This window comes from Saccostrea echinata, unplaced genomic scaffold (genome assembly GCF_033153115.1).
Source record: "Saccostrea echinata isolate AGI-Se365-2 ecotype Australia unplaced genomic scaffold, CSIRO_AGI_Sech_v1 ptg000001l, whole genome shotgun sequence".
In the NCBI taxonomy this organism is placed as follows: Eukaryota; Metazoa; Mollusca; class Bivalvia; order Ostreida; family Ostreidae; genus Saccostrea; species Saccostrea echinata.
Genome location: NW_026889750.1, coordinates 1168646 through 1182804, shown reverse-complemented (window position 1 = coordinate 1182804; position 14159 = coordinate 1168646).

Genomic DNA, 14159 nt, shown 5'->3' with positions numbered 1-14159 from the left:
GAAAAATCTTTATGTGAAATATGGAGATAACGAACAGTATTCAAGTCCATTAAAACAATACAAATCGGGAGCAGAGCAAACACGGACCTCTAAAACATCAGAGTTGAGATCAGGTGCAATGGAGGAGTGAGCATCCCCTGCCGACCGTCAAGGAATAATCAAGTTTTCCTATATGCAGTGTTTTGTATGTTGAATCTGTAATGCAGTTTGAATGATAAGTTTCTGCAGAAGGTTGATCACAAAGGATTAAATGACGTACGAAAGCTAAAATAATTCTCTGTACTTTTAAGTTACGGACACCTGGACTGTCTTTCCACAAACTGTGAACTCTCTGAACTAGTTCTGATTCAAACTTCAAACAAAACATTCAAACATTCAATAAAAAAAAAAACACTATTTTTGCGACGAGTAAGTTGATTTGGACCCGAGAAATAAAGAAAATGTTAAGCAAAACTTTCATGGTCAATTTAAAGTGCAGATAACGTATACAATAGAAAACTTATTTATACATAGGTAATGGATAGGATTTTTTTATTCACTAAACTTTTCATCCTTTAAAATCTAAAAGTTACACAACTATCGAAAGTTCACATAGAACTACATGTATTAACACGAAATAAATTCAGAGAATAGCGAGAACGTAATGTACGCTCGAGCTCATTACAAGATTACAAAAAACAAGCGATAAATTTTTTAAATCTAACTATAAGTTTAACAAAAACTTGTATTTTCTTTTTCCATTCTGACACACCAATAGTCTGTCTGGTCCGATTTATTGAAAAAAATTCTTCTAACGGCAAATAATTATTATTTGGTCCAGCATAGTTTTTTAACCTATTTCGAGTATGCTGAATCCGAAAAAATATGCTGGCCTTCATGAAAATGAAAGAGGTCAAAATGGCGATTCAAAATGGCGGACATCAAATGTTTTATAATTATTTCTTTAACATCTGTAACATCTGTCTTCAAAAGAAGACCTTGACACTTTGTCAGAATGGATTAAATGTATCAGATGTATGTTAAAATCGCGCATTAAAAGATTGAGAGGCAATATGAAAATCATCTATCCTTCTGTATTCAATAATCCAGAAGTGAAAAAAGAATTAGATAGATTACATGATCAGTACGTACTGGTCCCTGCTGATAAAGCAGGTAACAACATTTTCTTTGTTTGTAAGGCTCATTATATTAAATGTATTTTAGAGGAACTTGGATTTAATTCTACAAGTGGTAATCCAACTTATACTCATAGTTCCCTTTCTAAGGAAGAAATTCTTCAAAATCATATGTCAGTTTTGAATATTTTTAATATTCCAAACAACCAAAATGAATTCGAATTACCATATTTATATTGGATTCCGAAACTTCATAAAAATCCTTACAAACAAAGATACATAGCGGGTTCCAGTAAATGTTCAACCAAGCCTCTATCTTTACTCCTCACTAAGATATTAACAGTGGTGAAGGAGAAACTTCAAGAGTACTGTGCAACAATATATTCGAGAAGTGGTGTAAATCAGATGTGGATACTTAAAAATTCCAAGGAACTTTTGGAAAATTTGAAATCACAAGATTTTACCAAAATCAACAGCTTAAAAACTTACGACTTTTCAACTTTATACACAACCATTCCCCACGATAAATTAAAGTCCAGGCTTTTTTATATCATTGACAGCTGCTTTTTCAATAAAAATGGAACTCGTAAATATACTTACCTTGTCATTGGTCATTTGCAAAATTATTTTGTTAAAAAACATTCTGATTGTACACACAAGTACTCTGAAGTTGACATTAAAAAGATGCTTGAGTTTCTGATTGACAATATCTATGTGGTTTTTGGAGACCAGGTCTTCCAACAATCTATTGGAATTCCTATGGGTACCAATTGCGCCCCGTTATTAGCAAACCTTTTTTTGTATTCATATGAAGCAGAATTTGTCCCAAATCTTGTACGTGGAAAGAAGAAAACACTTGCTGTGGCGTTCAACTCGACATTTAGATATATCGACGACGTATTGTCAATTAACAATGGCTATTTTCATTCTTATGTCGATACGATATATCCAGGTGAACTTGAGATAAAAGATACCACAGAGTCTGACACATCTGTTTCATATTTGGATATTTTACTTGAAAAAGACGTTAATGGTAATCTAACAACCAAGCTTTATGATAAACGTGATGACTTTAACTTTTCAATCCTCAACTTCCCTTACTTATGCAGCAACATACCTTCATCACCTGCATATGGGGTATATATCTCTCAGTTGATCACTGATTTATCACTGAGTCAAATGCTGACTGACGTTTTTCATACTAATTGTTAGGCCATTATTTACACACTGAATTGTCAGAGGATTTTTCCGTAATTTCCCGATCATGACAAGGAGCACACGGCGGGTGTGACCGGTCGGCAGGGGATGCTCACTCCCCCATGGCACCTGATCCCACCTCTGATGTTTGGAGGTCCGTGTTTGCTCTGCTCCTATTTTGTATTGTATAATGGACTTTTGAGCTTGAATACTGTTCGTTATCTCCATATATTTCATTCTTCAGATAGGAGAAATAATCTATGAATATTTTACTGAACGTAATGTAACTATAAAAACGATAATAGAACACTAAAATAATCACTTTAATTAAAAAAAAAAGTCGTTTCTACGTTTAATTCGAATTTTCTCTGATTTTTTATATCTTTTGTTTCTACATTCTTATTTGTTCAGGAATTTACATTTGCAAACATCCATACACTGCATATTCTATGTTTTCCTCTACATCTCACTATTCTACAACTGATTGTGCAGTGCAAGTTATAACATTTCGGAAAAATCTCTGCAATTGCCAGTCATAAGTTTGCAGCAAACAACCAAGAATATCCATCCCATCTCAATGGACTTGGTAATGTCGGTCTACCAGTATTTGCCTATCTTTTTATCACTACCTGGTATTGTGCTTGCTTTGTATGCATATGAAAGGAATGGGAATTCTAAATTCCTAAATAATTTTCGTAGCATGTTAGTGGACACTGTGTACTTGTTACGAAACTTAAAGACGATTTTTTAATCAGTTAAATTTCTTTCTCCTCAACCCTCTGAAAACTTATAGTTGTGTCATTGCATTACATCATGTCAGTGAGGTCAAGTGTAAATAAATAAATGTTTCCGAAGCTCTGGAAAAGACAAATTTATTGCAAAAAAACATAAACAGGAATAATGTTCCAACCGCAATCTACAGGTGTCTTTTTCTAGAGATAATGAGCAATGAGACATCAATATACGATATGCCAGTGTGAGAATAGCTAGAGGATCAAGAGGATACTCAAGTACAGTGTACTGCTTGAAGAACTAGAGACTACTTCTTCAATTGTCCCCTTTAGCGCAGAATACTTTAACCTATATCATTCTAGCATTTCATTCAATCTTCAACCGTCCACTCTCCCCTTTCCCCTCCCTCCCTCTCACAAACCTAGCGAGTGGCAGCAATGTTTTTCATAATGGGTGGTTGGAGGAGACAGGGTAACATGTTTTCCTCAAAGGCATAGCAAAGTTAGTAGGAAGAGGAATTTATCTATTTTCTACAACCCATCTAAATGGTTGGTGCCCCTTTGTTCTGAGTGTTGATGATTAAATTGATTATTCCCTTTTAAAGAATAAACAAAAAATTAATGCTAGAAAAGTTTTTTTTTCTGGAAATAATAAACAAACTCGACTAAAGATTTTCGAATGTTTGGCTGTGTTCCAAAGCTCTAACCAATCCTTGTCCACCTAAAATCAAAGCTGCTGAATCGTTGTCATTAACAACTCGCAATCCCAACATCCAATATAACTGCTTTCTTGCCTGATTTCATTGAACCCTTTGTACTAGCTTTTGAAATTAGCATTTGAACGAGGTTAGTATGTTCCCCCAACATCCTCTATTCCAGCTTTAAATGTAATATGATTCAGCCAGTCTTAGGAATTTTGGTCTTTGCAACAGGTCAAGGAACAACACTTTTATTTTCAAAAGCTTGTTCAAAAAGGAAAAACTCTCTGATATGACAAGTTGGTTTCTGTTTTGTGACCATATAGATTAGTTTATCTTTTTCGAGTAGAGAAGTCATTTTTTACTCCATTACCAAGAAAATTCTTAAACTTTTTCATCTTGAATCACATGTGCATTTTTGACGAGAAAACGTATAATTGTGCGATCAAAGAGCACCTGCACATTCTTCGTGATTCCTACTATATCACGTATCACCTTTCTTTCCAATAGGCTTCAGCCATTCTTGACTTTCTTGACTTCGATCTGGAATCAATTATTCCAACACTCCTCTTGACAAAAATTTTCTCTTAGGAACTCTCTAAGTACTTTACAAGGCAAATTGATACACATTACTCTATTAAGATAGTGTATGGTCGTATCAAAAGAATTGAGAGGGGGAGGGTTGAACACAAATATTTTCCTGTTTCTGATTTTGTAAATTTCAAACAATAGACACCGAATTCTATCCGAGTAGTAGTAGAAAAAGTATGGATTATCGATTTTGAAATTTGAACATTTGTATATGATTCCTAAACAAGGGAGTCGTTTGAATTCAAATCTAACAATACAAGTTTATCTGTTCACGGCATTAAATATTTGTGAATACGATTGAAACTCATTTTTGTTGGCTATGAATAACAAAATGCAAATGCAGGATGAAGAATCAGTGCTGGGCAGTCATGAATATTTATGATTTACGCATATACTGGTTTTGATAATCCTCAATTATGTTCATAGATATTACAGTCAAATGTTATTATATGATTTAATACTTCCTAGCTCTCTGATTGGTTGAGACCCATCACTGTAAAATCATACCGTTATGTTGCACTAGGCCTTCCAGGTGAACATTAACATTTGTTTTTGCTACACTGACTAAAAATAGATCAAGAAATTTCAAGATGATTTAGCAGCTCTTGAAGTAAAATAATCACTCGCACTTTGGGCTAGGGGAATACTGTTCTTCGGGTAGATTAATTGTCATATTATCCTCTAAACAGCAATTATTGAATAATACTAATATCTTTTTTATATAAAGAAGCATTGTAAGACATTCACAAGTAAAAGATAAAAGTCGGTAGATGTCGTCAAAAGTTTTTCCTTATAATAGAAGTCATAAAACAAAGATCAGTGTCATAAAAACCACAAGTCATTAACAATAATGTCTTGAAAGTCTTATTGAATATTTAAACATTATTTTATTAATTTGAAAATGTAAACCCTAGTTTTGATTTCTTTTCTGCAATACGACTCAGAATTTAGTATTTTGAGAAATTCGAGCGTTCGTCATTTTGAATCGCCAATTTGAGATAACTAGCACAACTTTCAAATTAAACGGCTAAATTTTATTAATTAAAGTGATGATTTTAGTGTTCTATTATCATTTTTATAGTTGCATTAAGTTCAGTAAGATATTCATGCATTATTTCTCCTATATATCAGAACGACATTAAGAAATAATTAAATAAATTGAATGTCCGCCATTTTGACCTCTTTAACGCCATTTTCATGAAGCCAGCATATTTTTTCGGATTAAGCATACTCGAAATAGGTTAAAAAATATGCTGGACCAAATAATAATTATTTGCCGTTAAAACTTATTTCTAGCCTTCTTTTTAAAAATCAGGACCAGACTACAAATTCAAAAATTGAAAGCCATGCTCCCTAGAAATACTCCTCGTATACAAATTTGTTCTAAGACCTGCTTTCATTGAACTAAGAAATTCGAATACATTATTTTGAAGCATTGAAGTTTGTACCAAGGTATCTATTCTATTAAAAACCTCTTTTGAATCATTTAATGCATTTTTTATGAATGAGTATTTTAGTATCCATCTAAATGTTGTTGTCTAACTAACATTACAAAAATTCAAACTTTAAATATTTGTAAAAGTACATTGGTCTATGTGTAATACAATAATTATTTAAGATGTTTGTGTAATCTGCTTAATGATGTTTACTTAAAATTAAATGTCAGGCTCTTTTTTTCAAAAAATTCAAATATAACCTTGATGACTGAAATTCCTTACTTTTACACCGAATTCAAAGGCAAACTGCATGCTTGACCTATATAAATTTGAATTTGTTCTTGAAGACTGACTCATATCAATACATTTACATTTATTGTGTTTTTACTAAATGAACTATAAAATTGATTTGAATGCCATTTTCTTGTATACTACGCGTACATACGCCTAAAATGACGTCACAATGAGGCGTAGAGACGTTAATAAAAATCTAACGATATTGGGTAGCGACAAAGTCAAACCGATTGCATTTTTACTGATTTTAAAAATGCAAAAGGTAAATATCAATGTAAATATCGATACACTTCTAGTAGACGTACGTAAATAAAACTTCTAGATAGAAGTAGAATAGAACAGCAACAAAGACAATATTAAAGTGCAAAAGGATGATTTATTGGAAATGTAGTCGTATTACATTTTAAAAAAAATTCTTAGTAGCCAGAAAGTCATTAAAGTTTGAGATTGTTTTCTCATTAGACAAAAGATGACCCTAGAAAGAAAATGGGCAGGAATAACAGACTTTCTTGCTTATAACTACTACGATTACTCCATTTTCATTATTGATACCAGAGAAAACAATTAAATTATTATGTAGATTCCAATATCTAAATGAAACACGATTTTTCTCTCAAATTTTCTTGGTAAATCCAAAAGTTTAAAAATAGCTCTAGACAGACCAATTATATATAGTACAAGAAAATTGACGGAGAATAAAGGACAACTGTAATTATTTTCTTGCCTTACATAATTTCCTTTTTGAGGATTGAAAGTATTTTCGTCAGTTTTCATCACGTTAGCCTTACAAACTCTTTAATGTTGCATATAACGTTAATAAAGCTTATAATCATATTCTCTAATGATAAATTCTACATTTTTGAAATTTTTACATCGCGAACTGATTGAAAAAAATCACCCATCTAATTTTTCAATTTTGTACCCTTCAGTAGTTAATTTTTATAAATTATACGAGCTTACAAATACAATTTTAGTTTGGTTAACCCAAACTGTGGATTTTTGAGAAGATAATCTGAAAAATTAATGAAGTGTTAAAAAAATTGGTGATGGTGAAATTTGGCTTGATAAATTAAAAAGACTTGTATGATCTGGAGAAAAAAAACTATCATGTTACAGTGTCAAAAGTCAAAACACAATTTTTTTAATCATAAAATTTGAATAATGTAATTGGTATATCCTTTTGAACTCGAAAAAAAAAAGACACCACAGAGTCGGACACATCTGATTTCTATTTAGATATTTTACTAGAAAAATACTTTAATGGCAATCTTACAACAAAACTTTATGATAAACACGATGACTTTTTTCTATCGTCATCTTCCCTAATGTATGTAGCAATATACCATTTTCACCTGCATATGAAGTTTATGTCTCTCAGTCGATTCGATACGAAAGAGCATGCTATATATACGAACAATTTCTTAAGCGGGCAAGCTATTGACAAATAAGTTGATATACAAAGATATCAAAAGTTCCATATAAAGTTAACATTCCGCAAATTCTTTGATTGATACAATGTCCCTTTTAACAGATACAATCTATCATGAAATCGATTGATCAATTGATTGATTGTATGTTGTTTTACGTCAAATTCGATAATTTTTCACTAATACAGAGACGTCACCATATACCGATGAAGGACTTCAAATTTATCCTTTACTCGGCACTCAGGGTCATTGAGTAGTGAGGGATTGTTAAGTGCCAACGCCTACCTTGACACGGGGCATGGTTTTTAAAATCTCAGCCGAAAGACCTGCAACTTTAATTCAAAGTGCCGAGCGCCTGGTGGAAAAACATTTGCTACCTATTTTTTTAATCGACTTTGGTCAGTCGCGGTCTGGGTTTGAACCCACGACCTTCCGATCGTGGCGTGAGCGCTCTACCGACCGAGCTACCGTGATGGTGCGTTAAGTCAAATGTACACTGACATTTCTTATACAAATTGTTAGGATATTATTGTCACACTGAATTGTCTACGGATATTTCCGTTTTCCCGAACAGGACAAGGATCACACGGCGGGTGTGAATGGTCGACAGGGGATGCTTATTCCTTCATGGCACCTGATCCCTACTCCGATGTTTTTGAAGGTCCTTATAATTACTTGCTTGCTCTGCTCCCAATTTATTATTTTGCTAATGGATTTTTAAGCTAGATTACTGTTCATTACCTTCATATTTCACTGTAAGGAAGAGTTAAAAAAATTGTACGATTATTGCTCTAACAACAGAAGGTCAAACACCCCGAACTGCTAGATCCATAAATTCTGAAAAATGGACTGTTTTACGATTTCAATATTAACAATAAACGAATAATAGTGATAAAATATGTCAAGAAGCGGCAAATTTAAAGCTTTAAGTGCTCAGGAGCACTTATAAAAAACTAACCTGAGAGGTAAGGTGTATATCTGTGTCAACAAGTGACATTAATATCTCAGACTTTTTATTATGATAAAGCATGTATATAAAGTACATTAAAATGTCATAATTTTATGCTGTATCATTTAGACGTCATCTGTCAAGAAGTAGGAAGACATCCTCGTTTATATAGAGCATTTAAAGAAATATCCTACGGTCAAAAAACTTTGACGTTCTAACTGATAAAATGACCTTTCATAGACTTATCAAGGAAATAAGTTATAGAGTCGTAAATTCGCTGCACACGATATTTTTTAATTAACTATCAAACAATAATCTTTTCATCTGTATATGTATAAACAAAAGACATGAGCAGAGACAGTTCTCGAAGTAAAGAATTAAAGTACTTTTTGCGACTGCTCTAAATGTTTCGTTAACGTAAGTTCTCTTCTCTTTAACAAGAACTAGTCATCTGCTTCGACAAAAGTTAAAGAAATAACTGTTAACCTCTGCAAATGAATTTATTGATTCTTGGAGACGTATATTTGAAATACCTGAGTATTGATAAAAGACTCAGATTAGCAGAGGTATGATTTTTTTTCCAAGTACTCTATAGTTGATGTTGTATTTTGAAATATCCTGATAAAAAAAAAGTCAAGACAAAAAATAACCAATATCCGCATAGTAACAGGATTCATCTCAAAATTGATTCTATCCTGTCTTGTTCAACTGACCTTTTTTTTAATATATCAATCTTTTTTTTTTTTAAATTGTTTTCAGAACGTTTGATTGTTTACAGACAAAACACCGAAAAAGTAAACTTCATCCATTTTCGTAGGCATTTTTAAATAATAGAATCTTTATACATGTGAATTAACAACCGTAGGCATCTTGCAGGATGAAAATTTCAAGGTGAGCTGGCAATTTGCTCAGTAATTTTGGTTGCTAATAAGGAGTTATTAGAAGGAAAAAAGGAAAGGAATTTATAAGTTTAGTCAGAAATTTAAAGCAGCGGAATTTATTAGCATCCACTATGAAGACCCATTAAAGAGGCTGATTAAGAATGGGACATTAAAATTTTGAATAGAAATGAAAGCCACCGTCCTTAGAGCAGATGAATTTGTATTACAGAATTTTGGAATAGTTTTCTCAGTTATGTTACAGAAGTAAAAAGATCAATTCATAAATTTAATTGCAAAAGTTGAGGGAAGTTAGATCATGATCAGAAAAATATTGATAGACAATAAGTATGCTTTCCAAATGAAGTCTTAATTAATTATTTGTCTGCCTTATTCTGGACACGCTGATATCTAAATAATTTTTGCTTGCATTAGAGTGGTATTCAATGATTAACATACTTTGGTATTTCAAGAAAAAATAATGTTTTAGGCAAATTATATAGAAATAATAATGATGCATGATTTTTTGGGCTGTGCAATTTAAAAAAAAAAAAAAGAAAAATCTTTTAAAAAAAGATATTTCATCAAAGTTATATATATAATTCTTTTTGGATTTGAAATACTAAGAAAACTAATGGAGATAAAGAATAGAGGTAAATTGTTAAGCGGTTTGTTTTTGTTTGTTTGTTTGTCTGTTTTGTTTTTGTTTTTGATTTTTGTGGGTTTTTTTGTTTTGTTTTGTTTGTTTGTTTTTTTTTTTGTTTGTTTTTGGTTTTTGTTTGTTTGTTTGTTTGTTTGTTTTTTTTGTTTTTTTGTTTTTTTTTTGATAGAGTTTACTTTTTACATCAGGATTACCTTAATAAGAATAAGGAAATGCATGATAGTAGTGTAAAAGGTGAAGATAACGATAAGATAATGATAAATCTCATAAATCCAGTAAACAAAACGCATCGTGAACAGGGTAAAAATATGGACCCCCTGGAAACACCAGTGGTGGGATCAGTTGCCTAGTAGGAGTAAGCATCCCCGTCGATAGATTAAACCCGCCGTAATCCCTATATGTATTGAGCAGATTGAAGGAGTACTCCGTAGTCAAATTTATTATAAAAGGATGACTTAATAAATGGTATGAAATACCATATGTATGTCAGACAAAAAACGACCCAACAATAGGTTGTATTTACAAACAGGGTCATTATAATGACCGTAGAATTTGCGAAAGCTGACTTTAAACGACGTCGCTGAAATCCTTTAACAACAACTTATTTGTCAGTAGCTTGTCTCGGTTTAAAAATCGATCGTACTCAGAGCATGCTCTTGCGTACTGAATCAGTTGGGAGACATAAATACAATATGCATTTGATATTGGAATATTGCTACGTAAATAAGGGAAGTTGACGATTGAAAAGCAGAAGTCATCCTTATTGTCAAACATTTTGGTTATTAGAGGCTATTAATGAGACGAAGAAATGAGGTAGAAAACTCGGTTTCGTCATAGTATGGACTCATCAACATCTGTCTCCTTTTTTTATCGCTATTGATAAAGAAGATTATAGCTAAATACTTAAAGTGTTCTATCCATTGATTCTATTACAATACAATATTCATTACAAATATCACTCCATACAATTTGTCCTTTCATAACTTTTCTGGTTCATATTTTTTAAGCACGATAATAACACAATTGCCCTGTTGTCAGAACTTTTGAATGTAACAATGTAGAAAAATATTTTAATCAATTTCTTAGAGCACTTGAATTGCTAGAGTCATAAAAGAATATACAGTGTAATTTGAAAATCAGATAATTTTTTGCAAAACATGCTTTATGTTATTTAGGGAAACATTTTCATTCCCCTTTCCTTTCGAATAAACCTTGAAAATGGATATATACATGCTTAAAACAATATGAGCTGCAACTTTGATGTCCGAAATTTTTGTGGCAAAATTGTAATTAACAATTTCAATGACATAAAAAAGAACATTTATAAACTTCTGTTTTTATATTTACGATTGGAAGAACTACTGTGCAACAATATATTGGAGAAGTGGTGTAAATCAGATGTGAATACTTAAAAATTCAAAGAATTTTTGGAAAATTTGAAATCACAAGATTTTACCAAAATCAACAGCTTAAAAACTTACGACTTTTCAACTTTATACACAACCATTCCCCACGATAAATTAAAGTCCAGGCTTTTTTATATCATTGACAGCTGCTTTTTCAATAAAAATGGAACTCGTAAATTTACTTACCTTGTCACTGGTCATTTGCAAAATTAATTTGTTAAAAAACATTCTGATTGTACACACAAGTACTCTGAAGTTGACATTAAAAAGATGCTTGAGTTTCTGATTGACAATATCTATGTGGTTTTGGGAGACCAGGTCTTCCAACAATCTATTGGAATTCCCATGGATACTAATTGCGCCCCGTTATTAGCAAACCTTTTTTGTATTCATATGAAGCAGAATTTGTCCCAGATCTTATACGTGGAAAGAAGAAAAACACTTGCTGTGGCCTTCAACTCGACATTTAGATATGTCGACGACATATGTCAATTAACAATGGTTATTTCCATTCTTATGTCGATACGATATATCCTGGTGAGCTTGAGATGAAAGATACCATAAAGCTTTACACATCTGTTTCATATTTAGATATTTTACTTGAAAAAGACGTTAATGGTAATCTAACAACCAAGCTTTATGATAAACGTGATGACTTTAACTTATCGTCAACTTCCCTTACTTATGCAGCAATATACCTTCATCACCTGCATATGGGGTTTATATCTCTCAGTTGATTCGATACGCAAGAGCATGCTCTACGTATGTACAATTTCTAAAACGAGGTATATTATTGACAAACAAGTTGATGAAACAAGAATACCAACAGTCTCGTTTAAAGTCATCATTTCGTAAGTTCTATGGTCGATACAATGACCTTGACAGCAAATACAATTTATCATTGAGCCAAATGCTCTTTTTCATACTAATTGTAAGACCATTATTTACACACTGAATTGTCGACGGATTTTTCCGTTATTTCCCGATCATGACAAGGAGCACACGGCGGGTGTGACCGGTCGGCAGGGGATGCTCATTCCACCATGGCACCTGATCCCACCTCTGATGTTTTGGAGGTCCGTGTTTGCTCTGCTCCTATTTTGTATTGTTTAATGGACTTTTGAGCTTGAATACTGTTCGTTATCTCTATATATTTCATTTAGAAGCTTTGACTGAAGCAAAATTACATTATTGTCGTCCTGTACAGTATTGATTTCTTATATAATACTATACATTCCATTGTACAGAAACCTTCCTTCTAAAAAAAAATTAATACTTTATTTTAGTCTAATTGATCATAAAAGTTTAAATTACATACAGAATTATCATAACAGCACATATTAACAGCAAAATAAAATTCTCCAAAATGCAGTATGCTTTTAATCATAAAAGTGTTTTATATTTGTCAATTAATTTAAGAATGGACATCATATCAATTAATGACATTCTTAATATTTTTTTTTCCATTGTGTTATGCAAATTCTATTTTAACACTTATAACAGAATAATTAGCAATTCTTAATATATAAAAACAATGGATTGTGTAATTTGTGGGTTTTCTATATTTAAAAAATGAGGTTATTTGAACAGTTTTTTTTTCTTAAAAAAATCCGCATTGTTTCACAAACCTTATTTCAAATACCATATGTCAACCCTTAAATCATTTTTTTTGGTGCGACAGAAATCATGTAGATTTTCTCTCAGATGTATTAGGTCTATTTCGCTTGATTACTTTCTAATTTCAGATGAAAGTGGTGGGTGTGTAGCAAACTCGGATTTTAGATGTTAAACCAGATTTGCTGGAACAAATCTGTGATCGTATACCCTCCATCAAAGCTGTCTATTTTTCTTTGATGAAGTACCCCTGAAGCTGGCCAGAGTTTGAAATAAGGTCTAAAATAGGATTAATTTTACATAGCACTTAATGTATCGAAATGAGTTTTATACACGTTTACGGATTATCATATTGATTTTATACGTTTATTGTTTTTTGTTCGTATTGAAAAAATAGTTTATTGCTTGAAGATTTGTGACTGAACTTTAGAAGAATAGTTAAAGAAAAATGAAGTACTCTCGTTAATTATAATGTCCGTTCCTCCATGTAAACTGTCTGCAATGTTGTAAGTATTATCAGAAACTTTGTATACATTATGCCAAATAGCTAGAAATATCTAATGGTAAGCATAGACCTTCTACTATCTCCTGGTATGTTTCATACATACATACATTGGTAATCAATCAAAATATTATAAGCAAATTCAGTGAAAGAAAAGATCTTTACGAGAATTTCCATTACTATATATATCACCTGTTTTGATTAAGTGTCTTTCTTTAGAGTTTCTTTTACTTCCAATAGATTGATTCATCTCAAATTCGCTCTTTTCAAATGAACGGTGAATCATGATACTATCTAAGATTGAAAAGGACATTCAAAACTTATAATACTTAGGGGAAATTAGAAATAATATACTCTTGGTCGTGACCAAATATCAGATATACAAGGAATAATGATAAAGTCTTTCTTCATTTACTTAACTACATGACATATGCTTATATAGCTTATATAAAGCGTTCAGCGCTTTGATACTGTCTGAGATTTTAGTGCAAAAGTTACATAAAGCAAAGAATCTACAATATAACAGTATAATCATTTATCTTTGATACACCTCAAACAAATGTTTTTATTAAAAAAAATCTCCGAAAGAAAAGCTTAGTGAAAAAAGTCTTGGTTTTTTTGCCGTTTCAAAATCATAATGGTTTTTCCATCTGCCGAGAT